This window comes from Varroa destructor, unplaced genomic scaffold (genome assembly GCF_002443255.2).
Source record: "Varroa destructor unplaced genomic scaffold, Vdes_3.0 BEIS01000001.1, whole genome shotgun sequence".
Classification (NCBI taxonomy): domain Eukaryota; kingdom Metazoa; phylum Arthropoda; class Arachnida; order Mesostigmata; family Varroidae; genus Varroa; species Varroa destructor.
This window is the reverse complement of record NW_019211454.1, coordinates 8,764,706-8,780,683: the sequence shown is the minus strand read 5'-3', so window position 1 is coordinate 8,780,683 and position 15,978 is coordinate 8,764,706. Positions and strand designations below refer to the sequence as shown.

General features: G+C 41.4%; 1 long non-coding RNA gene across 3 annotated transcripts in view; it reads right to left on the bottom strand.

Moving 5' to 3' along the window:
- The window catches only part of LOC111244247 (uncharacterized), a 33,507-nt gene that overhangs the window by 2,713 nt on the left and 14,816 nt on the right, over positions 1-15,978 (bottom strand). For all 3 annotated transcript variants that reach the window (XR_002670817.2, XR_015322935.1, XR_015322936.1), the window contains 3 exons: positions 3,741-3,900; positions 1,899-3,304; positions 1,125-1,179 (listed from right to left, as the gene is read on the bottom strand). This is a non-coding gene — a long non-coding RNA (uncharacterized LOC111244247). The remainder of the gene's footprint in view (positions 1-1,124; positions 1,180-1,898; positions 3,305-3,740; positions 3,901-15,978) is intronic.

The window sequence follows — 15,978 nt, the reverse complement described above, 5'->3', positions numbered from 1 at the left end:
TATACATATATATATACATATATATATATGTGTGTATATATGCATGTACAGTGTTAATTCTGTAAAGGTTCACAACCCTCATCAAAGCTGACAGCATCGTTATTGTCTTCACCATGAAGATATAAAATTATCATCGAGAAATAGTTCTAAATCTACCTAAAAATTCATTGAACACAATAGAGCAGAACCAACAAATGAAGTGGTATCGTGAGGGTGGCAACTGAAGTGATAATTCCATATGTATAATGATTTTTTCGAGAACGGAGAGGTATAAGTGATTGGTATTTTCCTTTTTTATCAGTTCCAGCGTTGCCTTTCTAGGTCATATCTGCATACGTTTATGCCATACACCTATAACATACAAATATAAAAATCACAATTCATTGCCGTAACATGTATCTAGACGCTTTTAGGTGTTTTGTTTTATCTTTGCAACTTTTGAAGTATTCGTCGGATGCAGCTGACGTTTTTTCATCGTTCAACACGAGTTGATTGGTCAAATGCTTTTAGCAAAGCACTTCAGACGCCACGAGGTCTACGATACCAGGCCATCAGCACAACCTGCACTTGTTTTCGGCAAAAATCTTTCCCGTTTATAGACTCTTCACGCGTATCCTCATCTGGTACCACAACTAAACTCATACAGGTTCCTTATTTTTGTTTATGATCGGTGGGTGTATAGTTGATATACGCAGTGCTTCTGACTTGCAGATAAAGTAGGCCAGCAGTCTTGCATAAACTAGAATGTATCATGAGCCTGAATACGACATGGTTTGGCGTCGTCCGTATTGACGAAAACTTAAACAAATCGATAACAGTTTTAGTTTATCGGACGACGCCGGTTTCACGAATATTTCGCTGTTTTGTTCGTGAAATACATGCGTACTTCGCTCGTTTGTATGGCTAAGTGTAACGTTTTGCATCACTGTCTAACAGCTTCATCGACGCGGAAGCCTCCGGTCACTATTACCTCGATATTTTAGCAGCTCGTCTTATGCTAACGATAGCTTCTTTTCATAGAGTATATATATATATATATATACATATATGTGTATATATACACATATATATATACACATATATATGTATATGTGTAATTATTAATAGTAATTAAGTATTCTCACATTGGTCATGAAATAATCATTGGTCGTCTATTTGGAATGGGATGTTCGGATGTACCTGAAAACAGATGAAGATAACGAAGCGAAAGATGAATAGTACAAGTTAGACTCAACTTTCGAAGTGCTTCTCTCAATGTAGTTCTGTGGGAATTTTCATTTTTTTTTATACTGTCTGAAGTCTTTCTCTCTCTGAAAAACCGTGAAGTGCACACGTACTGTCACATCGTTTTGTCGACTGGTCAGCTCTAACACCTGGTACACTGCGTATGTCCATCTTATTAATGAAACACAGAATGTTATGTATACGAAATATTTGCTCAGTCCTTGTCAGACAGTTACTGAGTTAATATATATATATTTATCGAAATATAAATAGAACTTAAAAGTTTGTTAAGTCCAAAGTAAGAGACACGAATACGAATAGTTTAAGAACACATGGCGTACATGATATTAGAGGCGACGTTTTAGTAGTTCAACGGTTGTTTGTTTGAAAAAGGCTCATGTGGACTTATACCCTACTGGTGTACAATACGTATTTTATCGGTAGCAAAAATTCGCGCGCATATGCACAGCAGCAGAAATAAAATACATATACAAACTTTTCGCTCATTTATCAAACGCTCTGAAATCTGTGCCTCTTCCAATATAGTATCGTACCTAAACGCAAGACTTATGCATGCAAAGCTTGATAGGAACACGTTTTCTTTTATATTGTATAATAACTCATAATCTATATTTTGTACAACAAGAATAAGTCATCCCTCTGTTAAAACCTACCTCATCACAAGATGGAATGTTTAGTACTCGATCGGTTTGTCAGCCCGATCGACGGGTCATCACTGGCGGTTCAGGACCCGAGAACTTAAGTCGAACTCAACTGTCAGGCCCGATTTCAGTCTACAGGTCCGCGTGCCTCAATCACGTCTATCACCATTTACGGTTGTAAGTGGGTCGAATCTTCGTCGTTCGCTGGTTTTTTTAGACACCCAAAAACACTTTAAAATAAGACATTCCTTGCTTATATTTATGGTCCTTACTCGTGTTGACTTCGCGCACTACAGAATACGCAAAAGGACTGTTTTGCTTTGATTTAGCATTATGCTCGATAGCGATAGAAGTGCCGCACTTCCATCATTTCTTCGAAAACGTCAGTCGAAAACGTTATGCACAACAATCATGCGAAGCTAAGCCGTCACAGTGGGTCGTCGACGTTTCCACGAGGGTGCTCCGTTCAGTTTTTATTCAGACTCTTCATCAAATTTCAGGTGGCTTGGCGAAAGTTCGGCGCTGACAATTTTTTATTCTGTTATGGCAGCAGCTCGAAATTGCCTCCGTGTCTTGAAGCGATTGCTGAAACCATCATGGCGTGAGAGAAAAATGCCGATAGATTTCAAAGCTCAGTAGACTCCGAAGATCACATCGAATACGAGATTCATCAACGATCGGTTCACGATTACAGAGGCGTTCTCCACGAAAACACTAATCTTTTTTAAGCAACCGCAGTCTGAGCCTGGGTCGCAATATGGAAATAGGCTTCTGTTGTCAACTCCATAAAGGTTTCCACGGATCTCCAGTGTTCGAAAGGCTACTGTTCTATTTTCAGAATATGTTTATTCACGCGTGTCGGATCTCGTGGCAACCTATTCGGATGTCTGCTACCGTCATCAGATCACTGATGGCAATCTGACTATATTGAACCAATCTACCATAGCCCGAACTCATGTCCGACTATTTTCAGTATCCGATGTTCCTACATTGTTGTTGGCATTTCGTTTCTCGACTTCCAGTACAAGCATTTTTATCCGTGCTCAAGGAACTGATTGACAGATGGTTTGATACTACCATTATTATATAGAGGAATTGGATTCACTTCGTCCATGAACGTAATCTATTTGAGTGGATCAACCAGCGAAGTCTACGTTGCCACTGGTCGATAAATTTCAGCCCGCTGCAGCTCCTCTTGCCGTTTTCGCTTTTTGTTATAGTACAAATGATGCCTTATCTTAATTACAACTGGATTCATACGCCGTTAACAGCAATTATATAATCGCCGGTGGTGACTGGTGATGACTGTTTTGTGTAGAGTCGCTGTCGTGATTGTTATTGGCATTGAACTGAGCCATAGCAAGGAGACTCAGGGAGGAATTCAATGGTGAATTCGGTTGGACTGCTGGTGCTGCCACCTGCAAACATCAAGTGCCAGAACAAAAAAAAAAAACACCATTGCGTAAGATATCGGAACGTGTTCATGAGCCTTAATGCCATAAATATCCGCATCAGCCATCTTGTGCATCTGCAAATGTATCAGTATGACAATGCACTTTTTACCTGTCGTCGCGAAATAAACAGGGTTAGGCAAAAGGGCCTCGCAGCAGCTTATCGCAGAAAATGTCACATAAATAAAGAAAATACATACAGAGAGAGAGGGACAAAAGGCGACAATAGGGAAATAAGAAAAATACAAGGGGCTTTTTCCATACGCTCTTGCCTCGTCCTAAACAATACCTATATATTAATGCTAGGTATACGAAGACTCTGAATGATCCAGTACTCTTTCCCACTCTATATACAAAACATGCGATACTTAGACTTTTCATTTTAGGTGTGCACTTTTCGTACCTTATGGATGGTAAGCTTATGTGCGGTGATCTTGTCTCCACGATGACTTTTATAATCGCACAAATCGCATGCATATGGCTTCTCGCCGGTATGGATGCGTTCGTGACGCAAAAGGTTACCCTTCTGTTTCGAGGCGAACGGGCAAAATCGGCAGTTATATCTGTAAAAGATGACAGTCATCATTATAGTGACAATTATATATATATATATATATATATATATATATATATATATATATATGCGTTAAAGTAAACAAAAACGTTGTATTTTATTTTTACTATAGTATAACTCAATAATAGAATATGTCCGTTATATATCAGCCTGTGATTGTTAGTAGTTCACTGACTTATAGTTGCGAGTTATAAAACGATGTCCTTTCATCTGATGAAACGTGTCGGCACAAGCTCTTATTATTAAATTATCTAGTACATATTAAATAAAACAAAAATAAAGCGCTTCACAAGACGAACCAGATGTTTAAAGCCACTGGATTTCAGTAGAGTGCGACAGGCAGGCAGCCAGCCAGCCAGCCAGCCAGCCGGCCCTACTATCTAAGTAGCTCTGCTATTAAAACCGCATCAAATATAAGATACCGATGGAAAATGCATATGGTAACTATGCACGTCTAAGATGGAATAATACAAGTACTCGAATGAACACGGCCCTGTTATCATACACAACATGGCGCTCGTGCACATGTGGATTTCGTTATGCGGAGCAACATACAATGCATGTTGATCATTCTCACATGCGTTGTTATTTTCAGTATTCCAAGCAAATAAAAAATTGATCACTTCTCCGATTAATATATAAGGAAGGCTGCAGATCATTCTCACTTCTGTTTTTTCCAATGCCAGTACTATTGTTAAGTGCAGAAAAGCCTTCGAATCGGCAGAAAAGATCCCCAAAATCAGCCTTTTCGTCCCACTATTGCAACTAGTGCCGACAATGTCACGTGTATGATAAATGTGAAAGCGTCATGTCACACGTTGCCACAGTCTCGACTGTCCACCTCAGGGTGATCAAGTCAGAGGAAGCGATACTGCTGTTGACCCGTATCAATGAACGATCTTTCCGTCTTTCTTAATGTCGCTATCGTTGTTTACTAGTAAACTTCATCACCTTAACAACTTTTTTGGTAGCTGCTATGAAGCTCTGCGGCGACCAGCATCTGTTATGCTGCGATACATTCTGTCTCCATAAAATCTATGTGCATTTTGTATCAGATATTCATCCAAAAAAGGACAGCAGTAATTAGGGTAGATAGTTGAAGTTCAATTGCTGACGACCCAGCCGTAAGCGGCCGTATAAGAAGCTGTAAGTTTCAACGGATCCGTTCTACTGAAGCTGCAGGAGGAACCAAAGCCCTTTGAAGGCCTCAACGGAAGATACAATTCAACAGTAGTATGCTATCAGCGTAAAAATAACACGAAATAACTTGACTAGGAGTAAGAGTTCATGTTTGGATCGATCAAAGCAAAACAATTGTAGCTCCTACTCCTGCTAATATTAATAATTACTCCTTTTTACAAACAACAGCACTCTAATCAACGATGGTAACAGGATTGCAATAATATATATATATATATATATATATATAATAACATGTTATTTCGAAATCGTTGTACGATGTGTGTTCTTGTTTTTTATACAATCACTTATATATGTAATAGCAAATGTGCCTTCAGAGCTAGTCAGTACACCTCGCTTTACTAAAGGCGTTAGATTTGTGAGCAAATGCACTTATCATGGCCGGGCTATTATCCTGCATTGTGGGGATCGCCTTACATCTGTGTACAGTCAATCTATAGATTTTTATTTAATAACAAAAATTGACTCTCGTAGCTAGCATAAGGTAGATATCAATTAAACAACAACGTTATGGGCCGGCACTATATATACTAGGTTTAATCTATAACAGTAGAAACCGGAAGGATTATTTCGAATAAAAAGTTAGAAGTGCCATGAAGCCCATTGGCGATAGGATTTAAACAAACGCTGTTAAATAAATGAAAACGACGAAATAATGGCCGGCTCATGATAAACATCTTTATATAACGGTTGTAACGCTTCAAGCGCCGAGCGAACGCAACTGCGACAGCAGCAGAAAGTCATTTCGCACGAGACAATCCAACGTCATTCTAGGACATCTGAAGGCAGCCGAAAGCTGTCCCGGACCCGAGGCACGCATTCAGGCGCCACAAGATGCCCGCCCGTCCATGGATTTGTCGATGACGCTTCCCCAATAACATCACCAGCAACAGTCCGTTGATGATAACGATTCAGGACGCAAATGTGACCAGCCCTAATGCGCAAAGCATATCACATAGCGACGCAATAACAGCAAGAACTACAACCATCAAAACCGAAGTCGACAAAGACGCAAATAGCAGATCGCTTTTTCACGACCATAACCATCACGCTTTTCGTCCCGCCCCCCAGCTACGTCCCCTCACGCCTGTTACCCCGTTTGTTGCCCCATAGCCCCTCGAAGCTACTGTACAACCACACGATCAAAGAACAGCTTACAAAGACAACAGCAGATATCAGCTCAGGGTAAGCGGCCCCGTAACGCAGCTTGTCCCGTTTTGCCCCGCACAGTTACTCGATTTTTACGGTGCTGGTACAGAGTAGAGCAGAAGGGGGTCGTAGTGCCCGTGTAAATGAGGGGTGGGCCGAAAATGGCGGTGGGAAAGCATTACAATAATCCCTGACGGAACAGCCGCAAACGGCGAAGCCGTTGCGTACGAAATCGCATACAGTAAGCATATATATTGGGGATTTCGCTCGCTAGTTAGATGTTGTTGCTGTTAATGGCAAGGACTGATTTGATGGCCAGGATTTAAATTTTTTGCGGCTGTTAACTGATTCGTGGTATTACGGGGGCATTGGCAGACAAAAGGACATTCGCACAAAAGCCAGTCGGGAAAGTGAATAATAATTGTCTAAGAAGTATATATTGTCAATAAATATACGATATCAATACCGTATTTAGTGCCTGGCGGCTAGCTGATATGAGGAACGGTATATTTATTACAGCTCATTAAGGCCTTCGCTGAAGCATGCACGCTACAAAAACAAAACACTAAACCCATTTACAACAGGACATTCAGGCGGATGACAATGCTCGACTAGAGAATTATAATGGTGGTGTGTTATGGCAGTTCTTTACCATGGCGTACCATGATTGATACAAGATTTCAAAAAAGTCGTAAATACTTGATACGGGCTACGTACATCTAGAATGTAGTATATATATATATATATATATATATATATATATATATATAGATAATACCGATACAATTTTTCTTAGTTTTTTGGTCGATTTCATTTGCTGTGAGGTGTTCGCGGGTTGTCTACCTCATCTGACATGATTAACACCCCCTAAAAACGTTTACTAAATAAACATGAATATATATATATATATTTACAACAGACTTTGCATTATTGTTCTCTCTAAGATCTACCAACGGAACGGCAATCTTCGGAGCTACGATAACACTGCTCGGATGATCAAGTAATCACATTGGGTCTTTTCCCTTCAAGTACGTTCGTCTGTATTTCAACCGTTCTTTGTCCTTTATATATGTGAAGGGTTTTTGTGCGGAAGGGCCTACATAATGTTTGGCTAAAATTAAATAGAAAATTGATTTTCTATTTGAAGAATAAATAACATGATTGATTAGTTTTCTTTATGCCAGAACTACTGGTGGCTTTGAGCTGCACTTTTAACTAAAATTGGCAATCCTGCCTTCATAGTGGCCGGAGCAACAGCGTTGTTGGAAATTGATACACGTTTTTCTTTTGCATAAAAACTTGCCTACGTTTACCATGTTTATAGCCACATTTTAAAGAACTTATGTTGTAATTTTTCTACACATGTTGTCAAGATGCAGAGGACAGCAAAAAAAAAAAAAAAATATATATATATATATATATATATATATATATCAAGAAAAATTGACTCGAGCTCTTTTGTACGGGAACCCTTCATATACGCTAATTTGTTAAACATATACCCTTGGTGACTGTTTTTGTTCATTGTTTACTCTTTCTAACTTCTCATCCGTTATTGGCTTACTAGTAATTATCGCCGGAAAGCTTTCTATCCACTCTACATAGGCAAATTTTTTATTCCGACTACAAATTTCTATCTTGGGTTTGGATTCCCAAGATGAGCATGTTGTTTCACATGTTCATACTCGCCACTAAGCGGGATGCTGCCCAAAACAGCTTCCGACCCAACCCAGGTGAGACGCAGCAAATATGACGACGATTTTCCAGCTGAAAGAGGTACTTAAAAACTGTCTGCTAACGTCAAAAATGACACGTGCGATCTAGACCGTCTTTGAAGGAACATTTACATTGATTGAACCAGCCTTGCAAAAGAGGTCGCTCTTAATGAGCCCACATCTCTTAGCTATAATCCTTGCCGTACCTGTATCCTCCCAAGCTGCTTTTGCAGCTTTTTATCATCAGCAACAAATCAAAGCCACTATATTCATTGCTTCACCTGATATATCAATTTTTCGAAACCGAATTTAAGATTACATTTTGCGGTCCAGACAAGACCGTCATCATCATCATATCCGACAAGTACCAACAAAAAGATTAAAAAACAATAACGTACTCATCAATATAATTGGTTCATCTTTAGTTACACGTCGATGTCTTTCTTCTCCGCTGCCTCTTTAATGCGCCACCTCCATTCCTAGACATTGCATCTGCCCATAACATAATTTGTGATGTAATCGGACGAAAAACGTGACCTTTAGCCGAAAATCGCCCTTCTAACTTCCAACCTGGCCTGGTGCCAATTAAAGTTGACATCTGAAATGTACCGCTAGTTGAGAACAGACGTATCAAATTGACCAAACGAATATGTGGAAAAACTGGAAACGACCCGTCTCCGATGGCCGGATCATATGCGATTCACTCCGGGTTGCCGGCCCAGCAATATCGCCGTTCACCGCTCTTGTCTGCTTCGGCTCTATTTCGATCTCAACGTGCGTGACGTAACTGACCGCCGCCACTTGAATCGCCGTTATACCAGCATTAATTAGATAGTACACCAAAATGCGCTGGTCATGTCCGCTAACGGCCAGTCCGCAAATTTCACGCAGCTCAATAATGTTTCGCAGCTTTTCGTAATGGGATAGTGCCGCACGCACGACGAGCAGCCGGTCTTGTTGACGCTAATCTTGTTGTTGGGGTTGTTGTCAAGTGTGTTCTTGTTACCGTTGTCGTCGTCGTTGTTACCTTTGCCATCGTCGTGAACTGATTGAGCAGCAGCAGCAGCAACAGTTCACAGCCATAATCTTCCCTTCTCTATCAAGGACAATTGTCGTTTTTTCGCAAAAAAAGGACCCGACCCTGCTAACCAATCAGCACAGTAATCATAGAATTACGTCGCATGACGTTCTTTTTGCCGCAGACTGCTAACATGTTTTTTCACAAACACACATATATACAGGAATGAGTACACAGTACCCATTAATGCGCGTAGTGGGCCGCTCGTTTCCACTATTACGATAATAACAGTAATTTTGGGTGATGTCAATGATGATTTTGATGTCGATATAACGTTACTTTTCTCGTTGAACAAGCCATCAAACCGATCGTCGTGTAGTTTCAGCCGTTCGCTAACCAACCTCATCGCCGTTAAATCTAGCGTGCGTAATCGAATATAGCACCGCTGGACAAAACTCACGTTTGGCAAACTCCAGAATGGCGAAATAGACGTATAAGCGTCAATTTCATCTAGCCCAAAGATACAGCGCAGAGATTGGCGTCGTCTTTGGTCCTGCCATTGTAATCCTCTAGCCCCAACTACAGTCCAACCACAACAGAGGCATTTCTCGGCAAACCCGACCAACGAACATTGCAAAATAAACATCGAACCACATTGGCAGCTACAACGTCCTAGATCCTGTTACACTGCGGGAATACGACGCTGTATCGACGGCCGCGATAAGCCCTGGCAACCAAATGGATGGCTTCGAATCTCTTGTTAATGTGATAGACGAAAGCCAAAGATGAGGCGGAAGGAGGCTCGAAAGGCACGGGGTGGGCATCCATTGCGCGCATTATCGCCGAATGCCCCCCCACGCTCGAGAAAAGCACCATCATTGTTGCACATATGAAACAACAACGTACGCAGCCATTACTCATTGAAGCCAGCATGTCCGTCACTCAATAGCAAACCCCTGAAGACACCGGAATCAACAACCAGTAGCGATAGCACTGCTACCAGACTCGGTAGCCGTAGAAGATGTCGTACGAACCGATCAAGTCGTGCCAGCTGAAAGCGATATATTTGCCAACCATACATTTTCCACTAGGATTAGTGCAAGAATAGTAGCAACAACAACTACAGCTCTGCCAACGTAACGCTGGCTGAACGCGTCCGGTTACTGTTCGTCATCCACCGTTAGCGTAGCTACCGGAGGCATTTTTTCACATTACCGTAGCCAACAGCTGTGGCTTAAGCGCACGGAGAAAACGGAGCGGTATATAACGGTTGTTGATTTGACGCTAATGCCCCTTTGCTTAATTCCAACTGCTATTGTTGTTGCTGCTTCTCTTATGATCGTTGTTATTGTTCGCTATAACGTTCGCTATATATATAATCTCGCCTCACTACAGACCGTCCTCATAATCCAGACTGCACCCCCTGTTTCGCTATCTCCTGGCCCGCTGGCGAAGCTTCTGGCCGCCTTATCGCTTGCTCGTTGCTGGACTGGTGGCTTGTCGCTATTCGTTCATCAAATCCCGCTCAGTTTGTCAATTAGTTCGCGTTCAGTGTTCGGATTTGCGCATCCACACGTATTCATTGACCACCACACAAGGTATGGGCCAATAACATGCGTTTTTGTCGTCGTCGCGTGTTTCTTTACCTTGCTCAGGCGTTTCTTTACTGTCAGCTTCGGGACGTTATCTATTGCCAGAGGCAGCGACGCTCAACTTTCGATGTGTTTGTCGCTACGCCGTCACACGTTACAGATAGCCCATTCTACAACAGCGTAAATAACATAGCTACAACGACGGCGGACCACAGCATTAACAACTGGGTGCCAAACTGTGTTGTTCCCGAAGCCCCAATCCACTTTCACTTTCCCCAACCAATTAAGCCGGCTAACAAACCAAATAAGCCAGTTACCAACGCCCAACGTTCTCACTTTCGGAATAGATAAATGAAGTGCGTCTCGTATCGGCTCAATACATCGGGAGTGGCTGGCCACAGGAGAAAAACGATGAAAGCGCACGACAGTTCAAAACAAACGAATCGTTCGCTAATAACAAACAGTTTACAGAATCAAGATGCTTTTCGATTTTCCAAAGACAACGACATCGATTTGTGGGTATGGCGACGATAAAGACGACGATGGTTGCCGCTAGTGGATGCTAGTATGTAAATTTGAGCGTCAACACGACAACGCTGATTGCCCGTTTGATCCTTAGAGAATTAGGACAGGGGGAAAAGAAGGACAAAATGGGCCTAGTTGAAGGTCTCAGATAGAGCAGGGGAATGCACTGAGACTGATTTATAAAAGTGTTTATTTAGCAATGTATTACAACGGGTAAACATGTGATAATTTCGTCAAACGTAATGCAATGGCGTGGGTTAATGTAGCTTCTGGGTGGCCAGAAGTGTACCAATTTTTTTTATATAGGTCAAGGGAAAGTAATGGTTGGTGAAACGAAATGCAGTTTTTGAGGGTATAGCTGCTTGGGTAGTAATAACAATAATAAACGGCACTATCATCGTCGCAATTATCACCTAAATAATTAAAACCCGTCAAAGCTGTCGCTGTTCGCCTGACATAAAAAAAGGCACAATTCATTTAGATACATACAAATAAAGACGCTTAAAATGTCTCAAGCTGTTAACGGACTATGATTCCTTGGTGCAGGCTGGTACTTCATAAGTAAATCTTTGGCATAAGCAAAGAAACCCATTGGAAGAATCAACTAAGTCATCTGTCAGTAACACTCACGACGTTTCAAAGTTACATTTATGCACCATCAACACAAAGACAAGTATGTTACGTTGACACGGTAGCTCTAACAGAACAAACTTATTTCTCGAACTCTCCCGAAGTTTGTTCAAGGAAAGGTACTGAATGTATCCATTAATTGTTTTCCACTTCAACACAGAACTCTTCAGGCTGGAAAACCAGGTGTAAAGTCGTTGCTTCGAATATCGCAGTGCAGTATATACTCTTATCGAGCTCAAGCATAAGGGGTGCGATACTAATTAATGCAACGGCCAAACCTGTAGTAATTACCTCTTCAGTGCTTGACTATGGCTAAGGTCAGCTGAGGCAATGCTCGCCCACAAGGACATCTGGCGTTTGCGTACCGCAGATCATATCAACCTTATCTAGTAGCTTCCTTTAAACGAGTACAATGTAGGGGTAAAAACACTGGGGGAAAATAGAAGTACGCATTATGACCTGCGCCAATTAAAGATAGCTTAGTATCACGACTGCGACGGGATATTCCCATGGAAATCAAAATATATTAGTATTTAGAGAAAGCCCTTTGTTCCATGCCTTGATTTTGTAAATTAATCAACAAGCACCTTCAATTACCAAGTTGTACGTACGACAAAATCGTCTGAATCAAAACTAGCCATTTTAGTGGACATAACCAAGTGACACGCGTAGAAAACGCAACCTAGACACCAACGAAAAAATAGCGCATATTCATCGACTTTTGGCTTTTGAAGAAAACTCGTGACGTCAATAAACACTTTTTTGCAGTCTAGAACGAAGGCTTTCTTATTAGTGGTTGCCTTGACACGGAATGGAAAATATCAAAAGAACTCGTCATACGACAACAAAGATCATTAAGAACCGTTTAATATATACATAAAGGTGAAATGATACAAATCATTGCGACGACAAAATACGGGTCTATCACCATCTTCAACGTTGATCTGCTTAATGGACAATAGCTGCCTGATGACGAAAGCACGAAGTTAAAGCAGAGAGGAAAAATCGATAGATTCGTATGCTCGGCCTTGCCTAAAATTTTGCAAGCCTTCACGAAAACTGGTGAACAATATTAACCTTACCTAAATTATGAGTAAATATTATCGATTATAAATGCCCTAGAAACGAGGAAAGCACCCGCCATCAAATGTTTCCAGTAGAGACAAGAAACATCCTGTAAATTTTTTAATCCGCGGCGAACTTCTCCTGTACTCCTGTACGTCAAATCGCCCTAGACCTGAACCGTGAGGTACTACTACTACTACGGGGGTTATTCAGAAGGGAACCCCATGGCATAACTGAATGCGCTTCAGTCTACCGTCAAAGCCAGTAATAAGCAGGCCCCTGTTTGAAATGCTATATGTCATGTCTCTTTTTATCGGTTATTGGATATCGACCTGCTGTGCCAGTGAGTTATGAACCCGCGCTGCTCGTATTCCTTAAAAACGTGCAAGATGTGTCGTTTGTAACGATAGTTGTCGCAATTGCCCCAGCCAATAGGAATGTTGTGACGACAAGTATTCTTCACACGCGGTCACGGTGCCTGCTACCACCGGATACGAAAGCCAAGAGATTTTTATACGAAAAATCTCTTTGGCTCTCAATGTGAACTGAGCTTAAGCCAACATCAAGTCGTAGCGGTATGCAGGACGCTCAACCGACTAAGCCATCTCGCCTGGTTAATTAAGAAATTCATTTGCAAATTACTTGTAAACCCTTCCGCACATCTACACTATCTGCAACTCTCATACAACGATTCGAAGCGAATCAGCGAGCTACTTCCGGTGAAATAAAACCGTCTACCAAGTAATCTACTGGCGCTACAAACAAAGACATAATCTTCCCATGAAAGACCGTCTCTTCTACCGCTACTATTTTTTTAGCGTAGAGTCAATTTTCCCCCTATCTACCCCGTCTAAAATAACAGTTACCAAATAAGTTGAGCTAGAATGGGTAATCGTAGCATCCAGCACTAAATAAAAACAACTGTCAACTATGGCGCGTACTATCAACGAATATAATGCGCGAGTCCTTTACATGTTAGGCAATGGTTGTTATCCGAGTGTTCATCATTGCTAATATTATCGGCACATCGCCGCCACTTCTGGACCATCGGCGGAAATTCAACGGCATTGAGCGTCGGCAACGTTGCCGTAAGTCACTGATTTGACGTGGGTGATTTTTTTCATATCGCTTTCAACAAATGGCCACTATCAGCTACCGAACCACTACGCGGCCCACCCTCGTAACGGTGGTTAGCCCCTTAGATTTTCTCCTGGCGTGTTTTGCCTTCTCGGGCCACGACGGCAACGTATGTACGACCGGCATCAGACGTCGAACGAAACGGTGACTGAATGAAAACGAAAACTACGGCATTTTTTTTAGCACCCGGACGTTAACTTCGGGATTGGCGTTTCAACGCTGTGACAACAATCGCAGGAACAACATCACTAACAATAACAGCGAGCTACAACATTAGCAGTAGGAACTCCTTTTTGGCGTTGCTTCGGTTACGCTCGTAGCGTTTGATACGCCTAATGATCTTCACCTAAGGCCGCTGCCACTAGCGCCGCCGATGTCGTTTCAACGAAATGAATCAGAGAAAAATAAAAAGGAGCGTGAAATTGAACAAACTGAATTCAGGTAAAAATAAAACATATCGAATAAATCAGGCAGCATTGTCGACGCAAACCTCTCTTTACCTCCACCTGGCAAAGCCACACACGCAAACACATAACGGTCAGCTGGACCGACAAGAATCATCGGCAATCATCGCCATTGCCCCTAACAGCGACTGCAAAAGAACAACGAACGAATTTTGGACGACGAGAAAGCAATAGCCACAATCGCGTAGCAATGCCAAAGAGTATCCATTTTTCTCTGTCATTTACAGCGTTGCCCGTAGCAACCTGATTGCCGGGTACAGGAAAGACTGACCAGCACTTAGATCTGCCATGGTGTATAATCGCGCTTCAGAACGCTGATGTTGATGCTTGCTGATTACGGTAAAAAAAGCGAGATGGTCTGAGAGACATGCAAGAAGGTGGGGAGGAGAGTAAAAGCGGGAGCAGGGGTGAAGCTATGGGGAGGAGGGTTACTATTACTACTACTACTACTACTACTACTGCTGCTACTGTTACTACTACTACTGCTACTACTACTACTACTACTACTACTACTACTACTACTACTACTACTACTACTACTACTACTACTACTACTACTACTACTACTACTACTACTACTACTACTACTACTACTACTACTACTACTACTACTACTACTACTACTACTACTACTACTACTACTACTACTACTACTACTACTACTACTACTACTACTACTACTACTACTACTACTACTACTACTACTACTACTACTACTACTACTACTACTACTACTACTACTACTACTACTACTACTACTACTACTACTACTACTACTACTACTACTACTACTACTACTACTACTACTACTACTACTACTACTACTACTACTACTACTACTACTACTACTACTACTACTACTACTACTACTACTACTTTACTACTACTACTACTACTATTACTACTACTATTACTACTACTACTATTACTACTACTTGTAACAACTTGTAGCCATGGCTTAAAGGCCTGCCATAAAAGGCCACTAGCTGTTCAACGCATACGCTGCTATTTTATTGTTCAACAGAATGTTCAAGTGACTGATCATATCAAAACTATAATAATCAATACGAACGGGGGAAGGGAAAGAATAAAAGTCAGACCTGCTAGAATCCCTGTGTATTTCATTACAAGCGCTACCTAATAATGATATTCCATTTGTTCATTTAATCTTTCTTTAATATATGGTAGTATAAAATCGCCCAAAGCGAAAATTGCAAAACACACACAGTGTTATTTATACTAGGATTTGCTACCACTACTGTCATTTCGACCATCTGAAAAACACTCGCAGAGGGAAAGTTGTAGTACAGCCTGAGAAAGGGAATCTGTATCCAGTTTGACTATTAAGCACAGAAGAATCCATATAGAGTACTGAAAAATGATTAATGTTGCAATAGTACTTCAAATTTTACATTTGGTACTGCCGTCAACTACCGCATCAAAAGGCTCCGCTCCTCGAATCGTGTGTTCGCATCCAGTTTCGAAGCTAGACCACTTCACCTATGTCCAGGTTCAGCAGGCAAACCTGATCCGCCTGCAGCCTCACAAAATCGCTGACTCAATTAGCCTATT